The sequence below is a fragment of the Epinephelus moara genome, chromosome 7, assembly GCF_006386435.1.
Source record: "Epinephelus moara isolate mb chromosome 7, YSFRI_EMoa_1.0, whole genome shotgun sequence".
Taxonomy (NCBI): Eukaryota; Metazoa; Chordata; class Actinopteri; order Perciformes; family Serranidae; genus Epinephelus; species Epinephelus moara.
In genome coordinates, this window is record NC_065512.1 from 25,435,762 (window position 1) to 25,460,099 (window position 24,338).

Sequence of the window (24,338 nt, forward strand, 5' to 3'; positions counted from 1 at the left end):
TCCAATGGCCTCCACAGTCACCTAGACCACCTTTAGTGGTGGAACAGTAGACTCGTATAATGGATGTACAGCTGAAAAAGCTGCAGCAACCGTGTGATGCTATCATGTCAATATGGACCAAAGTATCTGAGGAATGTTTCCAGCACCTTGTTGAATCTATGCCACAAAGAACTAGCAAGATGTACCTATATGTGGGGTACAATTGTATTTGATTTTGCTTTTAGGAGATGCACTGAATTCAGGTGAATTTACCCTTATTTCAAAATGAAAGTAGAACTGTTCATTTAAGTGTGAAAGTGCATTGAAAAAAATTATTTTGTCACTAAAATCAATTAATAATTGTAATAGATCGGCCAGCCCTACTGGGGGCCATCACAGAAACTTGTAGATGAACATTTAATATCCAATAATTCACATTAAAGACACCATCACTACACTACAATATGTTGCTTCCTCCAGTTAAAGGCATGGTACACATGCATGTGTGGGAACATGATCAAGATGGTACCAACCCCAACTCACTTTGAGCCTTGAAACACCCTGTACATAGTTATAGTGTGACGTTAGCAAGCTAATGGATTGTGTTTTTAGAGTCTTCACACTGAGAGTGAGCACATCTTTAGCGGGGATACTGGTGGAGCCTATGAGGTAATATAACATGGTGGGAAGCCTTTAGGGCCAAGCACAGTCTGCGACCCAACAAATCGTATGGAACTTCAAAAAATCAATAAGCACCGTTCAAAGAGAGTGGAGCGTAACCTCAACAAATGGCGCGGCACCTTTACCCCTGCACCATGAAATACGACCCAATTAGCACAAACACAGCCCACATCAGGTGAATACAATAACTTGACCTTGGTTTTAATTTTCCTTGACTCGTGCCGCATTAATCATTACAAAAAAAAACAAGGGGGAGGGACTGGGTGGGATGGGGCTGAGGTGAAGGGAGAAATGATCAAATGAAGGGAAAGCAGGAGGAGGTAGCAGAGCAACCAATTAGACTCTCAAAGAACAGTGACAATAATCAGGTAAATAAATGCTGAATTCATTATGACACACCAGTGCAGGTTTCTTTGCTACTGTAGGTCAGTTTAGGGCTTTACAAAAGGGTTTAACTCCTTCTTTTATCATCATCACAATGTCAACTTGTGTGATAAACACTGTGAAAGACTGAGATATTGCACTTTGAAAACAGTACCAGCGTATTAAATTACATTCTCTCTGTGGGTGCTATTTTGTCTGATACACGCCATGCTCCTGTGATGTTGATCATTTGGTGTGAAGTGATCATAACACTCGGTCCGAACTGTCTTAAAGGTTCAGTGTGTAAGGTTTAGGGGGATTTAGTGGCATCTAGTGGTGAGGATTGCAGACTGCAACCAGCTGAAACTTCTACCTGTTAGAATTCCTTCAGTGTTCTTTCTTCAGAAGGAAGCCAAATTATCTGCATGGGTAAATGACGAAAACACAAATGGCCCCATCTAAAGCCAGTGTTTGGTTTGTCCACTCTTGGCTACTGTAGAAACATGGCGGTGCAATATGGTGATCTCCATAATCGAGGACCTGTACCCTATGCACATAAAAACGGCTCATTCAAAGGTAACAAAAACACAAAAATTTTCAGGTGATTATACACTAAAGAAAACATACTTTTTCATATTATATTAAGTTTCTACATATATATTGCTCTAAATCCTACACGCTGTACCTTGAAATCAGACTAAGTCAGACCGAAACTAAACACGTTTAATATTATCGAAAGTTTTTAGTCTTTGCTGATGCAAAGAGTGACGTTCAATGATGTGATCACTGTCAACAACCAATGAGTGTGCTTTCTGCTGCACCAAACAGAAAGCAAACCAGGTAGACAGTAAACATGGAGGGAACTCTGGGGAGGAGCAAGAACGTTACCAAGTCTCAGTTCTCTTGTACTGTGGAAAAGGAGGAGAAATTGGTGGAGTTGTGGAGTGAACAAGAGTCGGTGTTCAACTTGTCACATATCTGATCCACCAAGTGAGAAATCTTCATTTTTGAAACGGTTCACCTCTCATTCCCATGATCTCCTTCCTTTAAAACAACACAGCTAACCAAGGCATGCTGGCCGCAAATTAAGGTGACAAAATCCCAAATGTGAAGTTTTAACTCAATTCCAGTACATCGTTAGAGATTATATTCATGCTGAACTGACAAAAACACGACTCACATATGACGCCTTTTGTCATGTGTTCCTAGAGTTATGTGATTTTGTAGACACATAAGAAATTAATGTCAATTTTTTAATGTAGTTTAATATTTATATTTATAGCATTTCCACAGGAGGCAGGATGGCAAACAATTTAAAATGGAATCTGGTTGTAGTCTTGCAAAAAGCAACCCTGCAAGATCCCCAGTCTTTTCAAAGGGGTCTAGTATATTGTAGGTATGCTTAACAGTATTTGCCTTTTTCCTTTTTTTTAATGTTGAAAAGCAAACAATACACTACAAATGGTATTACAGTATCATAGTATATATTTCTTACATAACATACTGTTAAACGCTTTGTGTACAAACGCAAGTTTTCATGTTTTGCTTAACATGAGAATGGACTCTTTTGTAGGGGACTCATAAAACAACTGACACTGATCACTCAGTTGATGACTCAGCTGTGTTGCTGAGGCATCTGTCTCGCTCTTTGTCTCGCTGTTCAATTGTTTCATCAATCAAATAAACAATCCCTAACACTGAGATATGTTACGGAGTCATATAATACCTGTTCATTTCAAGCTTCTTGGACACTTAAGGGATGGCCAGATGGTAGCAGCATAAATGAAAATGGTCAGAAATTATGGCATTTGATCCAAAAGAGCCAATGTATGTTCATCGTTTTATGGCCACATTCCAAATCGTAGATAAAGTGGACACAAAGTGTAACCCTTCCACCTCTACCCCATTAAAAAGAGCCACAGTGGGACAGCCTTGCAGGGCTCAGATAATCACTGCTGTTTACTGATTTGGCACCATGTATGCGTCTTGTTTTTCCAGTAGATGCATGAAAAACAACTTCTCTGACTGTCTCTATTGTTAATAAAAGAGACTCAATAAATATTTGTCAGCTTATCAGTCATCACGGGTATTCTTTTATTCTCTCTGTGTGCATGTATAATACATTTTAACCACCCCATAGTGAGCAAAACATATTATCTCCACATCACCATTGGATTAGAAGTGCCAGGTTGCCATAGAAGCAAAAGCTCTTAAAGGAATGGCTGCGCAAACACACACTTGGCATATATGAAACATACAGGGGAACGGTGAGATCATCATGTTGATCTAGTTTTGGATTTGCATTTAGGTTGATGTATGCACATAAACCCATGTGCCGCAACACGGCGGAACACTGCAATGAGTAAATCAAATCAGTAGGCGTGCCTGCTGACAAGAGGCACATGGACTGGACACTGTATAAGAGCAGCAATCTTTACTGTGTGTGTGTTTGTGTGCAAGGTATGAGGAGAGTTTGCCTAAATGGCTCCCACTGGGAGAAAGAAACAGGGCTTGATTTTTGATTTTCGCAGCAGTTGTAAAGGTGTTGGTTTGACTGCTAGTATCAATCAGGACCATTCAGAGTGTGTAAGTCTGATCTCATCAGACCAAATGTAAACAGCTGAGGGTGTGTCAAGCTGGGTAGCTACTAGCTAGCTTAATTATGGGCCAGCTGAATATGACGGTGGCAGGTGAGGTCACAGTTTTGCGCAATATATCAGAATGTCATTTAGGACGCATTCACACTGGCGCTATTTGGTCCACTTTAAACGAACCCTGGTCTGTTTCCATGGATAGGTTGGTTCGTTTGGAGTGGTGTGAACGCTCATTCGAACTCTGGTGTGGACCAAACGAGCGAACCCTGGTCCGCTTGAAAACTGGGGGTCTCGGTTCACTTGCAAGTGAACCCTGGTGCGGTTCGCTTACAGTGGGAAATGAGAGGAAGTAAACCAAAGAGAGGAAGTGACGAAGAGCGCAGTGTATTTTGAGTGGGAAAAAAACAAAGCCAACAGCACAAACGGGAGAAGTAGAGGTAAAAAAAGTTGTTGGAAAAGGTCTCGTGGGCAGAGGTGGAGTAGTAAAAACAGAAATCCCAAGACGGCATAAATTCAGTGTTGCTCCATTGTTTTTGTGGTGGCCAAGCCGGCTGAAGGGGATGGATTTCCGTTTTCGGTCCTGGCCAATCGATTGGCCTTCCTCATGCTGTTTTTTCTTCCTGGTCAGTGGTTGTTTCGGGCAATACCGCCCCCAAATGAGCAGCTGTTGTAACTGTGTGACGTTGTCCAGGCGGTTTGGTCCGCTTTAAAAAGTGTAGTGTGAAAGTGAACCGAACCAAATGAAGGTGTGAAATTTTTCGGCATTCCCCGCCCAACTGAACCGAGTCCCCTGGACTATCCTGGTGTGAATGCGCCCTTAGATTTAACACTTAATTTAGAAAGTAAAACAAGTCGTGCCAATCTTTACAACCTTTTTCCAATCATGAAATTCCCTCAAAGACATATAATTTGTGCAATAGGCGCGCACGTGTTAGTGTGTCTGTGTGATCTGCCAGTACAGTAATCTCATCCTCTGTTCGACTGGTGTAATCCTGTAATTTCCTCCAGTAGGGAGGTTCCCACTCACACTTAATCATATATAAACTAGCTCTTAATCCTAGTAATCTAATAACCATTGTATTGTGTGCGCCGCTCAGTGTGCAGGTTCTTTTGTATGCCTTTACTCCTGGTAACCTCTATGGTTTTTATTGTGTTATGTAAAGACAGGTGAAAGGGGAAGTCAGTAGAGGCAGATGGAGACGATGGATATACATATTTTATCTTAACAAAATTCCATGATCTAGCCCTTTTAGTTTTTGTTGTACGACTGTCCCTGAGCCTCCTTTGTTTAACTGTAATCCAATTCTCTATTTCGCCATACATATTTAGATTATAGGCAGAGGGAGATGAGGTGATACTGATTGTTAGTAAGAGTATCATCCTTTTCGTGAGCAAAATGAAATTTAGACACATCTCGTAGCTCTCATCAGACTTAATTTACCACCTGATTCAAAGCATGACTATCCTTTACTTTGTGTTTCATTTGAAATTATCATACTGCATATCTGGATGTTAAATGCTGCTCTAGTATTGTTGCGGATTTCATTATCGCAGTAACAAACAACGAACATAAGAGACAGTTACACGCCTGTAGAGGATAAGCTCCAGCTGCCTTTAATTTGTTTTTATCATGGAAGATGGTGGAGAAAGAGATGGGCGCTACGGGGCAATGCCAGAAGCTCCACTGGTGCACTCATCAACTTTAGGAAAAACACACACCAGTGACTTCCCTTTATGGCCTTTGTGTTCTTTCGATCTCCATCTATATGTCATCATTTTACGATGTAGAAACACTGTTGCTTCCCACAACTGGCTGTTTGTTTACTCCATATCTGTGTCAATGAAAAAAATATTTTCTTTCATCTTTAATTTTCCTTTTATTCAATGCCATTTTGGTCAGGGAGATTGTGAAGGAGGTGGTGATTGGTGTAATTGCCTATTAACTTTTTTAACACCCATTTTTTGTGTGTGTGCCAAGCAAACCCTTTTGTAACGTCCACATGTTATCTGTGGTTGGTTTGTGTGACTTTTCGCTATCGTAGATGGTTTGATTGAACAGGTAGTTCAGCATACATACAGTGAGATGCAGTAGCTACATTGTGTGAGGTAGAGCGTGATGGAAATAGGGTTTGGCCAGAGCAGATGGTCAAAGATTAAAGCCTAAAAGAAGGAAGCTGCTTCCCCTCCCCCTGAGGAGTCAACACACAGGTAGCTTCAAGGAAGGCAGCACACACACACACACACAATAATGGATCTGTGGTAATCTTTCAAAGTGCCACAGTGGATATCTCAAAATGAAGCTCTGTGGTGTAGTGTGGATGCTGCTCTAAGTAGGAATTGCTGACAGTTAGACTCAGGTTATTTGATGGGATTGGACTGTCAAGAGGAGAAAAGTCTTGTGTAACACACACGATGACACACACCATTCAGAAGAGCTTAGAAACCATCATGAAAGAGAGTTACATCATCCAGTCATCTGTTCTAATATTTGTGTATTCGCACATACAGTATGTAGGTATGCTTGTGTTAATGTGTGTGTGTCTCCTTTTGCTCCGCGTGTGGGTCTGCACGTGTGTAGGCATGAGTGTTTATGACATAACTGAAAGAGGGACGACTCGCTTCCCCAAAGACGACTGCTGAAGAGATGAAACGCAACACTTCAAAAACAATGAGGGAATAATTCATGTTCCTTTCTCGTGTCTAACTTGTAAGCTTTTACGCGCTGAATTCCCACAGATCTCTCAACAAGTTCAGAACCACAGATCACACACTTTACAAAGCGTCTGGTGACACTTCTGGAAATATGGTGGGAAACCAGAAAAGCCGGCACACCAGGCGACAAAAACACTGTGGCCAAATGGTGACTCAGCATATGTCCAATTTATACATTATGTAACCTCACTGTTTAATAATAATAATAATATCCTTAGTATAACTATTACATTTTGATTTTGTCCTTTCATCAAAATGCAGACTACTGCACACATCACTTTCCCAGGTAACATTTAGCCTTATAATGGAGACTATAATCCTCATCTTGCTTGTTTCACAGCTACAAGAAGCCTGACATTTCTTGTTAATCTGAAGCGTAGTGACATTTCATTAACCCCCCGTTGCTGCTAATGTGACTAAATGCCTCTCTGACTATCCCTGGCGTGAATAAATGGACTTTTAACATATCTTAGGTGCATTTATACCTGAAATTGATGGGGTTTAGCATTTTTCTGAATACAATGCCATTATCCAGGACGCGTGTTAATGCAGGTGGAAAGAAGGTCATAATGTACTATTCACTTGAGTGCTCTCTGCCTGCTTTCTAATTTAGCTGAGAAAGAAAAACCAGGATTTCATTCCTCTGTGGCGCTGTCATTCAGCAGAGAGACCTTAGGGGGCGTCACCATCAACCTCTGTGCCGCATCGAGAGAAGCCATTAAGAGGAGCAAGATGGAAGGCATAGCGGTAATATTAAAGCATTTCAATGATATGATGTGAGATGCAATTATGCCGACAGAGGCTGTGAAACAAAGCGACATATGTAGGCTCATATTGTTCAGTATCCACATGTACAGTATGTCCGACTGCTCCTCTTGTCAGGAAGGGATATGAAGAAGAATAACTACATACAATGTAACACAATGTTTTGTAAGATTATGCCACTGTGGATTCTGACAGACAACATATAACAAACAACATACAAGGCAACAAGTGAAGTCCATGACACCACATTTGAGCCAGGGTTTACTAGGTTTCCATGTAATTCTGCAGTGGACCGTCTGAAAGCCCATCAAGAACCTCTGGGAGCCCCTTTTCTATTTAGCTCTGCCATAGATTATTGCAACTTGATTGACAGGACCTCTCAGATGGCAGCTGTGCTCTGCTATCAGAATACAAGGCCTGTCATCAGTGCAGGAATTGCTGATGGAGAGATGCAAGAGGAAGATGAAGAGAACGCTTGTGGACAGGGTCAGAAATTAGCACCCGTCACACGCCAGATGTGGGTAAATTGTTGGCAGTGGCATGTAGAATCGTCAAGCCATCTGCCATTTTGGTGGATGGAGAAAGACACAACTGCAGCTCCTCAAAACCCAAGTAAAGTTCCCACAACTTGCTTCAGTTGCTACAGTACCCTCCCACCCCAGAATAACAGGGCTCCCCCAAAAGCCACGGTGTAATTCACATTCAAAATGTTGCCCAACGAACATTGAATGACATTGCAATAAATAACGTCGAAATAATCTAAATGTTATTCCTTTATTTACTGCATAGATATCCAAAGCGGCAGATAGTGACAAAAGATTATTTCAGGCCCTGCTTGGGGATATCTGTGATATATGACTGGTATCTATTCATTTTTAAACCCTTGTGGACAAGGAAGTGGTGGGTGTTGGGAATTTGATGGGCACTGGGTGGGAAGATGGCTGTCGTTGGATCATCTCAGGGGTTTTGGCTCCCTGATAATGAGCCAGGTGAGTCCCACTCTCTGCACTGCTCACACACTCAGGGATAGCATACCATGAAGAGTTTGTCCAATACTGTATATTGTATCAGTTTACTAAGATACAGTATGATAGCAGGTAGGGGTGTAAGGGTTCACAAAATTCACATACTGAAAATTCACAATTTGCCATACTGTCAAAGTTCAGTATGGCAAAACTAACATCTTTTTTTTTTTTTTGTACAGAGCAGGAATTAGAGTCTTGCTGAAATAGGGTCATGAGGAAATATTGTAATTCAGCCCAGTTACATGAAGCATGTTCATCAAATCTAAGTTTTCCACTACAGAATCGAGTGTCATGTCTGCAGCTGTAAATGTAACGTTACCAATCACCGCGCTGATTTCTTTTTCCCTGTTTGAATCACTTGGGAATGGCTGCCTATATGCTGCGAGAATAGTGTTAGCTCGTAGCTTGTGTTGCCCCTCGTTTTCATCTAGTTCCACCGACTGACACGCTGGAGTGAAATCGGCGTTAATTAGTTGGCATGTTTGAAGTATTCCCACTGATGTAACCTACTGTGTAGCAGTTGTGACATACTGTTGTGTTTTTATGCACTACTCTCACCATCATCCTCATAATTCAAAGCAAAACCAAAGTGGCTCCAAGTGCCAGCCCTGTAGGTTACTGGAGGATATCTGGTCTGGTAACAGCGTACATTGCATTGAGTTACCTTAGCATAGCATGCCTCTCAGCGTGTCTTTCGATATTTAATAGGATTAATTCAAAAGACTGGTTCTATTTGTAACACGTACCGAACCAAAAGCTTAGTACCGAACCGTTCAATACAAATACGTGTTGTTACATCCCTTGTAGCAGGTTTATGAATTTTAAGGATAAGGTTTTGTCAAGCCATCAAAAAGTGGCCGTTAATCTTAATTGATTCTAACATTTCAATCACCTTCCCATTGGTGGTTAAACCATTGACATATTTCAAGTTCATTTCCTGAGATGTTCCTCCCGTAACAGTGTTTCTCCAACTGACAGGTCATTTAGCTGTATTTCTATGCCCACACACTCTTCTGTGGAGCTTGTTATAAGGTATTCTGCACAATTCAGGAAAACACTCCATTGGCTGAAGCAGGCTGAAAGAAACTAAATTACAGCATTATGTCACCAGATAAAGCCTGGGATGCACTGAACATCACACATATCAAAGTGAAAGACACCGAGGGTGATTTTTTTTTTCCCTTTAACACAACCACATAAAACTGTAAATGATACCCACACACAAGCATACACTCCCACACACAGACTGTTGTACACACACACACACTGAACAATCACACAGATGCAAGACACATGCACGTACACTGTCCAAGAGGACAGGAGAAGCAACACTAAATAGTTCGGTGAGCTGTGACTCACCCTTATGTTTTTCTGGGTTCAGCCCACACATGTTTTTCTGTGAGCTCTTTATCCGTGCTGCCGTGTACTGTTGGGTGCAGAGAATGAGGCTCTATAGAAATAGTTACTTCCTATAGACCCCAGACATCTGACTGCTACCAAAAATAAATTCCCCATTCAAAATTCTACTTGCATTTTTTCTTTGTTTATTTATTTATTTCCTGCTTTTTTTGACGTGATACCCAGCAGGGATGCATGCGCCTCTCAAACAAGCCCTGCCTCAAATTTTGCGAGGATTTTCTTGTGCTTTGGAGGAGAGCGTCCACCAATACCTGAAACAACAGCAGCTGGCCTGTTATCTCTGTCAGCCTGCTACCTCGCTGCTGACAAGTGCTTTTTTGATGATTATTTTCTTTAAGTAACTGCAATAAGATTGGTCCTAATTAATTTTCAGCCTGGTTTCAACTCAAGAAGCAATATTTTCAGTTTTACAAGCAAAGCACTATGTCCTTAACAGGCTTTGCTGCATGAAATTAGTCATGAAACAGAAAAGATATACATGCTACTCCTGTCCCGTTTCATGCCACATCTTATGCCAGAGCTTTGCATGACGATATTAGACGGCATTAATTTTAGCAGTGCCTACTAAACTGGAAACTGACTGTATTTGATGGGAAGGAAGCATCTTTGGGAAAACAGAAAATCTGGTAGAATTACAAATATACTTCAACAGCTTTAAGACATCAACCTCTGAAAAACAAACTACTGAAGAGGTAGATTCCTTGAGAGTGTACAATAGTTTATCTGGAACTACATTTTCAGTCGCTTAGAGTAGCTCTGGGTCAAGCCTATAGTTTAGACACCTTCGTTACTACCCACATTCACTCATGGAGGTACAGTATGCTACAAACAGCAGTGGTTTATTCTGGACTCAGAGCTGTCAGGAAGACAGATAAGTCTGGGTGTATGGACGGACTGTTGTGGGTTTGACGTGACTGATCTCAGCCTCCCACAAACCAAAGGTCAGCTAGCTGGACCCCGGCTGTCCCAACTGGGGAAATAAAAATATCAGAGTTGAAGAACAGAAGCCCAACAAGACACTTAAAAACAGGCCAAATCACTGTGCTGTGGAACAGGTAGAAATCTGACAGTGGACAAAGTGGATATTCTTTAACTGCAGGTTATGTGAGGTCAGCCATACCTTTCTTGAACCACAGCCAAAAATGGAAATTACTTAGCTTAGACTTGTCAGTGTGATGGGCCACTCTCTGACAGGACTGTCAAGAACACAACAACTGAGGTCAGCGTTCTTCAGTCCAACAGCATTTTAACACTGATCTAGGATTACCACTTCCGCTTCTTATTTTCTTTGATGATGGAACAATCTGTGAGCCTTTCATTTTATGGCCATGTGATGATGGTAAAGGTGCTAAAACCTGAGCCTCATGGGTAAAACATTAAATTTGACAGGTTGTCTATTCAACGGAGATACTAGAAAAACAAGGTGCGCATGGCCTTTGACCTGTTCACACCTGGTACTAACGCGCTTCTTGGGTGATCTGATCACAAGTGGACAGCTCTATGTCTGTCTGTTCACACCTGACATACAACGTGTCTCTTGTCACATCATTTCCGACTGCAAAGACCAAATGCGTTGTTATTTTAAACTGGTGGAAAGCAGCGATGCACTTCTTGTTCCTAGCCTGCCGAAATTAAAAGACGGGGTCAAAACAGTACAGTCTGGGTCTATTCCTTGGCATATTCCAGGCAAACCAAATCGTCCAAGATGTTTAACGCACATAATATATCTCTATGGGCTTTTTCAATTTTTCGTTGTTGCCTGTTGTTGCACTTTGAAACAGCAGCACTGGAGCGTGAATGAGTATACTTCAGCTTTCACAGAGGACGTCAGTTGAGTAGGCAGTTCTTCAATGTGACTCAGAATACAGTCGCGTACACACTGTTAAAAGAAGACCAAGACCATCTCTGAATGTGGTCTGAATTATCGGATCTCAACCTCAATACATCTTGGTTGCTTTCAGACCAAAAAGCTGATCGTGATCACCAATCGTGATCTCGTGATCGGATCACCCAAGACGCATGTTAACGTCATGTTTTTCTTGACACCATCCTATCAGACCTTCATTATCACAACCAAGTAAATACATTTATCTATTATGCTGATATTAGGTCCGAATCCTTTATGAACAATCAAACTTGTGAACAGTTGACTAAGTCTGCAAACATCTGTCCGGTGTGCCCTGAGGCAAGACACTGACTCTACCAGCTAACAGTCACACCTCTGTATCTCACCCTGATATGAAAATAAAACCTACAGGTGTCAATACCAGGGGTCTCATTTATGAACATTGCATATGCATAAAATGAGTCTATAAAAAGAGAGTTCATGGGAGAAACTTTTACCCATGCTTACGAACACTTTGGAGACAGGAAACGACGCAGATGGTGAGGTGGAAGCCTGATTGTAGAAACTGCCGAATATTTTTTGCCGCACACCATTTTTGGTTTTTGTGCGTACGTTTATTTCTAGTATGGATCCTACGCACTGTTTTATAAAGACTATTATACTGTATACTTGACTAGACGTGAGCTTACTGCACATACTCAACTGCACCACAATGCAAGTGTGCAACAGCCGGCAATGGCAGAGATTTTAAGGTATTATGGTTGTCTGCTTGTAGGTATCCTTGGCCATCTGCCCTCCAATATAAAACTAAATATAAGCAGCCAGCTAATGTACAATGCCAAGCACTTTATCAACGACATGCTAGTTGTTTATGGTCGCTGCATTCCACCTTGTTTTTATTTTTGTTATTTACTCTCCCCGCCCTTGAAAAGAGAGGTCAACTTCAAGTGCAAAGATAAGTGAGGTAATGCTGGATCTCAGTGTTTGACTCAAGGCAGTTTGCATTCACTAGATGACTAAGCAATCAATAATCTCCTTTCAACAGTTGTCTTTTGCAGAAAAATATGTTGTTTGTGACATTCAATAATGTCAACAGAGCATTTTCAATACTTACATAATCTTTAAAAACATAACTCCTTGAACAAATGCAAGAGTCACATTTGGTAGCCCTTAGTGAGTTATTTCTGTACCGAACATCTGCTACTTTCCACCTCTCTCATCCAATCTCAAAATAAGTACTCCTGTATGAAGATGGGGATTTTCCCTCAAGGGTTGCCACACTTAAGTTTAGTTTTGACTCAGAACATGGCCTATCTGAAATGATTCGACTTAAATATGTGAAGCGAATACAGGTTATATAAAATAAGACAGGGTTAAGGTTTTGAAGGACTGTGTTGTTGGTCAAGTCCAGAAATTAGGAAATTGTAGGTGATATGTTGCTACAGTAAAACTGACAGTTTTGTTTAAGGGATTGGTACAATATAAGCGAAATATACTGTAAATATACATTGTATAATATGAATACTGTACAATATGTTACAAATTGGCATTAAGCTATGTGCTTCAGTGTTGCCACAGGACGTTTGGGTGATGGACAACTGCATATAAATATCAGAATGCCCATAAAGCATAGATTTAAAGCATATTTTATACTTGAGCTGAAACAATAAGTCAGTCAACAGAAAATTAATCTGCAACTGTTTTGATAAACAAACAATAATGAGTCATTTTTCAAACCAAAATATCAAGTGTTAGTTCTAGACATTTTTGAGACGAACAATTAATCTATTACTTAAAGAAGACTATTAGCAGATTAATCACTAATGAAATTCCTAACAGTTAGCTGCAGCCCTAGTTGACATCTAAATGTTAGCATAAAGCATCTTCTCACTACTTAATAGGCACCTTGACCAATGAGCTAATCTTCCAAAAACCTTGAATACTTCATTTAGGCAGAGAGAAAGGACGAGAGATTGGCAGCTAGCTGGCAGACATGCCGGGCTGAGTGTGTGTTGGTGCCGCTGCCAAAGCTCCCACCGAGTGTGTCTCTTCTTTCATACAAAGAGCCTTTCCCACATTGTCTGTCTCTCACACACACACAAACACACAGGGAGCATTACGTCAATCATTAAATGTGACAAGCGAGGACTGCCTGTTTGTGTATTTGTGTGTGTGTGTGTGTGTGTGCCCAGCTGACTAAGTATCTTTGTAGGAATCAGGATTAGGTTGTCTCACTGACACACAGGGCTTATGTAAAGCTGACCTACACTACGTGGCACCACATGAGTGTGAACTGGTCTGCTGCAGTGCTACCTGGCACCACTGCCTGGACTGCTCGCTCTGACAGCCGACTGTACTGAAGACAATGGAGATAATCGATTCGGCAAATGTTTCCTTTAGATCTCTGTACAAGAAATGTGGTATTTTACTGGTCATATTTTACCTATTCAACTCTAAACATTGGACACAAGCCAGCTTCCCACACAGTTTTATGGACAACATTTCAAAGCTTTTCCATGACCATTTACAGTGTATAACACAAACAAAACTGTATAGGACACTTTACTCCAAAACGTTAATTATATTATTGAAGGCAGTCCGCAAACATGGAGCAGTGGAGCTCCCATAGTGGGGAAGTGACAACTGACAGTTCGGTTGGCCCATCAAGTCAAGAAATTCGCACTCCAACTTCATCACATATTGACGTTTTGGTCATGGACTTTCCACTTCCACATACGACATGCAAGGTACCATGGGTGCATTGGGTGTTGACAATCTGGGACACTGTGACAAGTTCTCTTGTGACGTTTGACGTTTACATACAGTCTCTTTCAAAATAAACGCACTACGTCGCTACAACACTGTGAATTGATGCTTTTTTTCCCTTCAACAACAAACACACATGGTTGGGTTTAGGCAACAAAAACACGATTAGGTTTAGGAAAAAATAACTCTTACGGGACAAGAACACTTCTCTCTTGGGTGAAAGTCCGTGTTTGTTGGACCCATCCACCACCACTTACAACCGCCCCACTTGGACCTTTGCCGCCTTAATTTTTGCCCTTGTCCTGCCGTGTTTCCCTCTGACACCGCAAGACATTGCTCAACTATAACGACAACTGGCCATGCATCATGCCAACTTTTTTGTTGGTTTCTGATGCTGCAATTCACTGCCCACGCGCCTGATTTTGATGACTTCAGAGTGAGAAAGGGCTCCATCGGTTAATTTGCTCAAAAAAAAAAAAAAAAAAAAAGGAATGCTCCATACCTTCTAAGTAGTGGGGCTTAGGTATGGAAACTCTGGGATTTATGACCTTACATGTTAAATCACACTTGCCCGGTGTTAAACATATCAGATTTAAACTCTATTCAAACATAATTTAAGATAGCTGGTACACATGGAGAGAGATAACAAAGAAATGTATGTTATGATATAGACCCTATTACTGTTAGTAAACAGTATGATGGTTTTTGGTGGACAGGGCTTAGCTGGAGGCAAAACAGTTCTCCACAGACATAAGTCAGCGCTAGCTAGCAAGTTCTTTGGCTTGTTTTAGACAATGGAGGAAGATGATACAAGTGGTGCATACAGAAATACTTATTCCAAGTGCCGTTGCACTCTGGCACAAACTGGACCACCCATATATTCTTAACACTATCAGAATGTACAGCTTGTTTTGCTATCGAAGCTAACGTTAGCTAATGCACTAAAAAGTTAGCGTTACACAGAAATCCAATATTCCTCTTAATACTTCCCCAATTTCTGATTAGGGGGACATAACCCTTAATACACATCACATTATTCATCGCTACAACAGTAACCTGATATGGAGTGTGCGCTGAGCATTTGTGATTATGGCCTCCATTCAAACCTTTCTTCTTATCACATTTAACCATAGATGTCTTTGTTTTTGTTGATGGACAGTGGTGGCTGGTATGCCATCAAATTTAAGCTTTGAGTCATGACTCCTATTCTGGCACCCAATAACACAACAAGATAACATTTTAAGACTCCTATGTAGCCTACAGCCCTGTGGTGGTGAGTCGTGTTTTGTCTCCAGCTAAAAAACTCACGTCATTGTGACGTCAGCCCTAAAAGGGTCTATACCACACATCATGTATCAGCTACATACAATGATTTTGCTGTTATGTTACATTACATGGAAGGTTATCCACGGAGGATTATTGAAACAATTTCATTACACACAAGAAAAATTCCATGGCTTTTCCAAAACTGTCATGGATTTTACCAATTCCATGAATTTCCGGTCCTGGAAAACGAGACTGTGGAATTCCATCACTCCCAGGTTTTCCATCACCGTGGGAAACCTGACATGCTGTAAATGTAATTACTGAGATAAGATTGCAGTGGCACGGCATTACTGTACAACAGACATTGAGTCTATTAGGGCAAGCAACGCATGTGGTCAGACAACAAATCCCCGGTTTAACCTAATTATCCAAACGATCTTATCAGGAGCTGCAAACAGAGGTGAATGTAACATTTAGTACCCAAACTGTCCTCTGTGTCCAGTAGACTTCTCTTAGTCTTTACTGTCTCTTTCTATATTTTTGTGTCCCATATCTCAGCAATGCAGTTTGTGCATGCAAAGCTATCATCACTATATGAATGCCAAAAGCTACAATAATAAGACCCTTTCAACCCAGTGTTTTCTCTGAGGTGAGTATCTGGAAACTGTCACACTCTTTGCCTTAATCTCTGTCTTTCTTGATTTTGTGTAACTCTGTGGGAGCCGGCCAGTCTCCCCCGCAGGTGGTCTAAAACACTGCCACCAGGCTCCTGACTGGCACCAAGAAGAGAGTCCATTAATCCCTCAGTAGCCTCGCTTCCCTGGTTACCAGTCAAATAAACAATTGGTTTCAAGGTTCTGTTTTTAAAGCCCTGTATGTTTTGTTCTTTTCCCTTACCGGGTTCCTCTGACCCTACTCTTCTTTCAGGTTTCCTCACTCCTGCTGGTTAAAACCCAAAGGAGATTTTCAGTATTGAGACTGCAGAAAAGCTAAACACTCACTATTAGGTCTTCCCTTCTATTGATGTTTTGACATCAATAGAAAAACCCGTCTTTCAATCCGACTTTTATCTTTAGGCTCGTCGTGAATATTTTCTTTTTCCTTTTTTGCTAAATGATGATATTTTTCATGTGTTCCTGTGTAAATCCATACTTCCAAGAGAAATGTGCTTTACTATCACACAGACAGCACTCCTAATTAAACTAAAACCTCAGGCTATGCTACACACTCACCTCATGCTTAATTTATTCACAGGAAACTCGCGCTATACATCTGTATCTTTCCACAATACTATTGTACAAGTCGAGTTCATTCAGAAAGACCGTGAAAAATGCCATCCCTCATAAGATCTCTGGTTCATCTCCCGATTCCTCGCGCTGATATCTGACTGACAGACTTTCAATCCGGCCTCCTACTGTATCGACCGCACACAACACCGGCAGTGATTTCATTAGCTCAGCTATACACGGCTCGTGCATCACCCTGACATCTTCATTTTCAGCTGATGTCTCTACACCTGAGCTAATGAATGAATAAATGTATAAATGAATGAATGAAGATTCACTCACTATCGAATTAGTTTTGTAAATCAGCTTGTAATTGCTACTTTATATTGTCACAGGGAGTTCGAGATGAGTTTCTGGTACGTTCAGGCAGAGAACAGGCATGTCATTATAAAACCTGGCCAGCACCTCCCATCTCTGAGGTCCACTTCCCCTCTAAGCCCTTACCAAAACACAAACACCATCGGTAAACTTGCCTACCTCGTCACTTCCAATGAGTTCCACAAAATCTATATGAGGAATTTAGCACTAAAAGGAGTCGTTTTAGCATGCATATACATGTACGAACACAAGATGCCAATGTTACAGCATTTCAGAGGTTGCAAATAATCTACAGATTGTTTTAAATTTAAATTCAATTGTAAAATGGGTGTCAAAAATGACGTCTTTAATATGTATAAGCCAAAGACACATTTCCATGTGTCAACACAGACAGACAGCAATCTATAGGTGCTAACTGTGACGAATCTCCCAGTTTTCGCTCATAGCCTCCCCCCTGTCTGCCCTTAGCATATAACATCCAAAGAATCACATCAGTATACCGCTGAATCTGCTCCTGACAATCACAGCAGGCAAAAAGCAAATCTAGCAGGGATGATAGATACCGATAGACGACCAGCCCGGTATTCCAGGACTATCAGCCCACTCCCCTCGGCGAGGAGGAGCTCCAAGCTGCCTGCCTGCCTGGCCGTTCATGACTCAGTGCACCCCAGCCTCATCCTGAATGCATCAGGCATCCAAATTTGCCTGCACAAACCGTGGTCAAGTGGACATGACAAAGGGAAATCAATAGTCAGCCCCTTTATGTAAATGAGATTGAACTGAAGCCTGCATGTAGTGAACGAGACATCTATCATGTTTAGGATCAGCATTTAATATCCATTCAGTATGAGGTGGAACAGCCCAGCCTGCTTTAGCTGCATTTGCCATGTTGGGCTCATGATGAAGCAGGGGTTCAATAAAGAGATTAAGATTGAACAGAACCACCTTTTACAGTTGATTCAATTAAATAAAATCACCTCAACAGCACAAATACAGCAGATAAAATGGGATTATTTAACATTAGGTTATGTTGCCTTTAACAAACATGCACACATTGGGGTTTAATTGTGTGATCAATCAGAGAGGGACCAGCCAATATGACTCAGCACCTGAATTTGCACCCCTCTTTCTCTTCCTCTCTCATTAGGCAGCGCTGCTCAGATTATAAATCACGTTTACATTCCTACAGGAGCATATTCTCAATGATTTTTCCACAGTGACCTCATGTTAAATCTGTCTATAACGTCTTATAGGCGTACTATCCGCGCACTGCCACCGCAGCAAGGCAAGTTCCCGCAGTGACCGCAATAGGTAGAGCCTTTATGTAGCACAATGCAGACATTATCCTGTCAAGCCGTCAACAAAACAAGCATTACAGTGCGTAATTGGAACAATAATAGGCACGTCAGCAATCAATAAGTCTCTTACCTATGACAGAGATCTGGCTCTTAGATCTGTTGCTCAGCTGTGATTTCATGTCAGACTTAATTCCGCAACACTGCTCATGTAACCCTGGCTGCAAACAGAGATGAGACAGAACAGACTCATCAGAACCCAGACCCAATTCTCCTGGAGACGAACAATGCGTCCTTTCTCCATCCACACAGAGGGGCACCTCATCATTTCAGCTCCAATGCCTGCTCAAATGGTCATTCACTGTCGGGTGTAAATATGCAACATGACCGCCAATATGACAATCTCCTGTCATCATTCGTACATATTATCTCCTTTTATCAAGCTGTTAAAGAAAAAAAAGACGTGTCATTTGTTACCTGTTCGGCGCAGTGTCTTTCAGTGCAACTCCGGGTTTGTCGGACACAGGGGCTCCGCAGCCTACAGTTACCGTAATGACTGTACAAGTCTCACCGTCACATTGTCATTGTGCTCTGGTTATTACGGTGTTGTGCTCCACCCGTTTTCTAGAATTAAGAGAGTATTGGTAGATATTGTGTACATTATTTTAAAGAGAGAGAGATTTAAACGCGATGGTAATGTAAATGTAACCTCAACAATTCTGCATCCTTTAAAAAAGTTTCTATGGTGTCATTCGTGGACAAAAATGTCTGCGCAAAAAAAAAGCCATTTAAATATTATAAATTATTTTCTAGTTTCAGTGAATTAATCTTTTAAACCATTATCACTCCTGTTCACAACTACCGAATATTCATTTATTTTCAGAATTTTTATTATTTAAAGGCCAGTTTGTTTACATAATATCACTGTTGTTTGTTTGTTTGACTGATTGTTTTTTCATTTTTTTTTTTAAAAAAACACAAAATTTGAATTATTTTCTGTGCACTATATGCTAAGGGGATTTTTTATTCTTTATTTTTTACAGTTTGGGACATATCAATGATTAGCAACAACACTGATTTTGATATTTTTATGCACTTTTTTGTACAGTGTCAGATTTAAAACAAACAAACAAACAAAAAAACAACTCCCTCTTCGTCCACCTTTGTGGACAAAAATGTCCACATCAAAAAAGCTATAAAAATTATATACATCAATATTATTTTCCACTTTTACAACTCCAGTTCGCATCATACAGTATCTACCAAATATTCATTAATTTTCAGAATTTTAACCCTTTAAATGTCAGTTTTTTACATGACGCTATTATGTTTTTAGATGAAAAATAACCCCAAAAATGATTCAGTGTCCATATAATAGGAGTAATAGGAATTTTTTTTCTTGAGGGTTTTTATTCCTCTCTAGGCATGAAAAAGTAAAGTTTAAAGAGTTTTTCCACATGTCCACTCAGTTGGAGCGCATGTGTTTAAGTTTTCAACTGGAGAAATACAAACCAATTTAAAAAATGATATATATCAAATGAAACTTTAAAATATATACTTTAATGCTAATAAGCTAATGTGTTTACATATTTTAACATGTTCATATACTGTTCAATGCCATGGAAAGGTGTTGAACTGTACCTACCTCCCCCCTCCCTCTTTCAGCTCTATCCTCTTCACTCCTCAGCCCCCCACCCACCTCCTCCTAGTGAACCATATCATTTTTTTGATGAGCATTTTCTGCAAAAATGACAAAAATATTGCCAAAATATTGTTTCTGTTACAAAAACTGTACATTACATTCTAATAACATAAATCAGTTGATTTACAGCTCAGAAAGTCACTGCAGATAAGATATTTTCAAGAACAACAAGGTTGCAGTAATGCTATTAATTATAGTTGAAATATAGCCAGTGATGCATGATGTCCAGTTCAGTGGACAGATGATTAGTTGTAGTTTCCTCACAACATAAAATGAATACTTGGAAAATTTAGCAACTGCATTACTCCTTAGATGTTACTTGATATTGCCAGATTTTATTTACCTGCCAGGGTCTCCTATTATAGAAGGATTGGCAAGATATTCTTTAGCTGCACAACATTTCTTGCTTTCTGTCGGCCATCTTGGTTTTGACAGATTTGTGTTGCACTGACAACACCTGTCCAGTGGGTGGCAGTGTATGGCATGACGCACTATAGGGTCCACTGTAGTGACCTAAATGCAACTATAGCATTAAAACCTCATGCAGATACAAGAAAATGGCTTTTAAATAGTTGTCCACTGTAGTGAGCACTATGCATGAAAGGGCTGAAAATAAAGCAAAAATACTAAAAAGACTAAGCAAAAAGACTAATTTCAGAGCGAATGAAAGAAAAATGACATGAGAACCACTTGCTCTTACATGTAGGCACACAAGAACACCCTTTCAAAGATACACACAAACATGCATGCACACAAGCATTGTGGGTTTCACTGTGCCTGCAGTGCAATAGAATGCTTATCTCTTTAGTTGCACACACACGTACACACAGACACACTAATTTATCCACACACATACACACTTCTGTCTGACAATTATCAACACAGACATGATTTTAGTTTCATTACACTGGCCTACAGTGTTCCTAATACAGCATCAGTGCCCCTAGTGGAGACCAGGAAATCAGCATGCAATTTCCCCATAGTGCAAATACTGTATGAGAAGATGGCTCAATACGGTGGAAAATAGTAAACACTAAAATTTGAAATTTGAAGTCAGCACTCTAAAGTAACAGTCTGATATCACAGAATGAAAGCCGTTTTGCTGTAACTGGCATGAGATTAAAAAAAATGTGGTTTTAATTGGGTATGAGAGGGTGTTTTTAGGCTACACTGTTTCTTATTGACTTATTATGAGGCTGAACTTCCAAAATTTGAAAGAAAATGTATGCCATATGCATTTATACAGACAAAGTTTTCAAAAAAAATTAAAATCAAAAGGACAACTATTTCGCAAGAGTGCATAAGGGTTAAACTTGTGAGTGTATCTCTTGCTGTTAGCTTGCTAAGTTAGTTAGCTAAACTAGCCCCTTCATCCAGGATGCCTTTCCTCCTGAAAAAATATTTTTGAGGCTATCTGATAGAAGAAATAAAATTACACATTTTGAACCCCTCATAAATGACGGATGTAATTGCCATAATAAAATAATGTGGTTTGTGTTTGCCGGTGCACGGCTTACTATACACTACAAACCTCAAAAACCATGTTCATCCTATTTACCCTTTTTGTCTATATAAAATAAAATAAAATAAAATAAAATAGAATAAAAAAATAAAATAACATGAAATAAAATATATAAAATGAAATAAAAGAATAAAAAATAAAATAACATGAAATAAAATAAAATAAAATAGAATAAACTAAGATAAAATAAAACAAAAATGAGATTTGCAGAATTTTAAAATTAATGGGATCGTATGTGTATTGCTTAGAGCTTTGAAAAACAATAATAGGCAAACTCTTGATAATTTACAATTTCCACTGGAACTACGTTTTAACAAAGAAATAATCCCTACAATGTGGACATTCTAATTTGAAAACATGCCATTGCAGTGAGATTGAAATCAAGATTTTCTCGATTCAAATTGTAGAGGGGAAGTTGTGCATGGACAGATAGGGACACTTAAAAAATCACAGTATCTCACAGTAAAAAAAAAAAATCAACAGTATAAAAGTAGTTATATTCTAATATTGTTGTTTTACAATGATATTGTTGCGTTATATCATACTACATGCAAAGCTGGGCTGTTCAAGATGTTCTCTGATAAGAGCACCCTCTGGAGTGCAACCACTATACCTACAACATGTAAAAATAAAATATAACAAAGAGCTGCTCTTCATAGTTGTATCCATGATATATAGACTGAGTTCATTTGAGGGGATACTAATTACTAACAATTTATCACCAGTTTATTCTGTTAATTCCAGTTCAATGGGCAGAAGCTTGAGGGATTCTGTTTTAATGTTAACTGAAGTTGGCTTCTAAGGAGCAATATGGCCCCCATGTGGCCACAGGCTCATCTTGCTCGCCAGCTGCCAGATCAGACAGATGTGACTGGGCAGAGGCTGCCGGCTCCCTTTGACTTTTCATGGAAAGATGAGAAGGCCTTTTGGTCACAGCACCTGTTCATATGTTAGGTTATTGGCAGTTTTGCTATATGCACATTTTACATGTCAGTTTTTCAGCAGACATTTGAAGCTATGGAAATGGAAAACTCAATTAAAAATCAAGTCCTATTAACTCCTACCAACCTGGAATAAAATAATTACTATCTGTGAATTCATTTCATGTGATTGAGTTTCTAATTTTGGGCAACCCGTCTTCCGTCCCTGGTATGAAGCAATTGACACACATACATGAAGATGAGAGCGATGACCTTGACCACCGTCTGCCCATTAGGCCTCCTGGTAGCTGCGAGGGATATTATAAGAGGAGGTTATACATATGGGATCAAAGTACGAGCTGTTTCACTGGGACTATGGCCCTAAAAAGCAGTGACCTCCGTAAATGTTAATCATCTAAATCACCGAGATGACCTCACATTAGTTTGTCCTTTCAGTACTAGCTTGTGTCAATGACATCTTAGTTAAGTGCATTTGGCTGAAGTTGCAGACACATTGCACGTGACTGAAATAGAAATCACAGAGCTTCTGATCAGAAGCTTCACTTAATGTTTCTATTTTTAGAATTGCTGCATGTCTGAAGGCACATTTTAAATTTTTCAGTGTGTTCGCCTGTGCTGTATTTATAATCCTTTTTTCATTGTTACAATTCTGCTTTAAAGTGAAATTCTCAGCTTTCACAGGTTGTAGAACGTAGCATGGCTTTGTGATGCTAACAGAAACCTGATGTTTTTTCCCCTTCTTCTTTTCTTGATATTTCTTCTTCTCTGTATCCAATTTGAAATGAACAAATTCCCTGTACAGTGACGTTACGTGGGGAGAACAGAGAGCCAACTTCTCCTCTGATACACAAAGGTTGGTGCTATCCAATTCTGTCCCCTCAACGAGGGGCCTCAACACAACAGCAGGAGTCAAGAGCTGCAACAAGGACGTAATCTTTCACAGGCCACCCCCACCAGGGAACATTAAAGGGACAGTTCGGATCTTTTGAAGTGGGGTTGTATGATGTACTTATCCACAGTCAGTGCATTACCTACAGTAGATGTTAGTTGGAATGCTCCCAGTTTGGAGAAGCAGACAGGAGTATCGCCTTGGAAGTTGAGCAATGTACTGCTGTGGATGGGGGCAGCAGCAAAACATAAAAAAACCTTTAATAATAAATTTCAGTTTAGGTGTACGCTATATTGATAATATTTTCACTGCTTTACTTTGCCGTCAGACAGCAATTTCTGACGGCAAGACGGTAATTTTACATCGCAGAACACTGCTGCCTCAGTTTGCTTGTCTGTGTTGTAGTGTGACCTTGGCACTTAAAAGGGTTAGTTTGGATTCACCACAGTCACACAATGACACAAACAAACTAACTGATTGAATCAGTGGAAGACCAGCAGCTCCTGTGTTCAGTGAGCTAAAATGCTTTTGTCAATGGAGTTTGGCGGCTTTGACGAGACCATAGATGGGGAGCTGAAGTCGTTAATGGCTTCCCTGTTGGAAAGGGCTGTCTGACACAAGGTAAAAAGGTGAAAATATTCTAAATATAGCGTACACTTAGGCTGATATGGATTTTTTTTTTTAGGTGGCTAAAATACAATTTGCTGCTGCCCTCCTCCGCAGCAGTACACTGTATAACTTCAGTGGCAGTACGTCTGCCTGCTTCTCCACTCCAAGCTCCATGCTGACCACCATACACTGTATGTAAGACACTCACTGTGGATAAGTACCTAATACAAACCCATTTAAAAAAAATCCAAAGCCGTCCCTTTAACACTCTTGTCTCTGCTTGTTACCATTTGAATCAGTCATCAGAAAATTCTAGGAAGTGTATTGTCTGGCAAAGCATGACATCCACCGCTGTTTACT

At 40.2% G+C, this 24,338-nt stretch overlaps 1 protein-coding gene across 1 annotated transcript in view; it reads right to left on the reverse strand.

Moving 5' to 3' along the window:
* The window catches only part of map2 (microtubule-associated protein 2), a 134,776-nt gene extending 115,961 nt beyond the window's left edge, over positions 1 to 18,815 (reverse strand). The window contains exons 1-2 of the mRNA XM_050048797.1: positions 18,793 to 18,815; positions 18,449 to 18,536 (exon numbers count right to left, since the gene is read on the reverse strand). The gene's annotated coding sequence lies outside the window, so the exon portion shown is untranslated. The remainder of the gene's footprint in view (positions 1 to 18,448; positions 18,537 to 18,792) is intronic.
* Between the last annotated feature and the right edge of the window lie 5,523 nt (positions 18,816 to 24,338).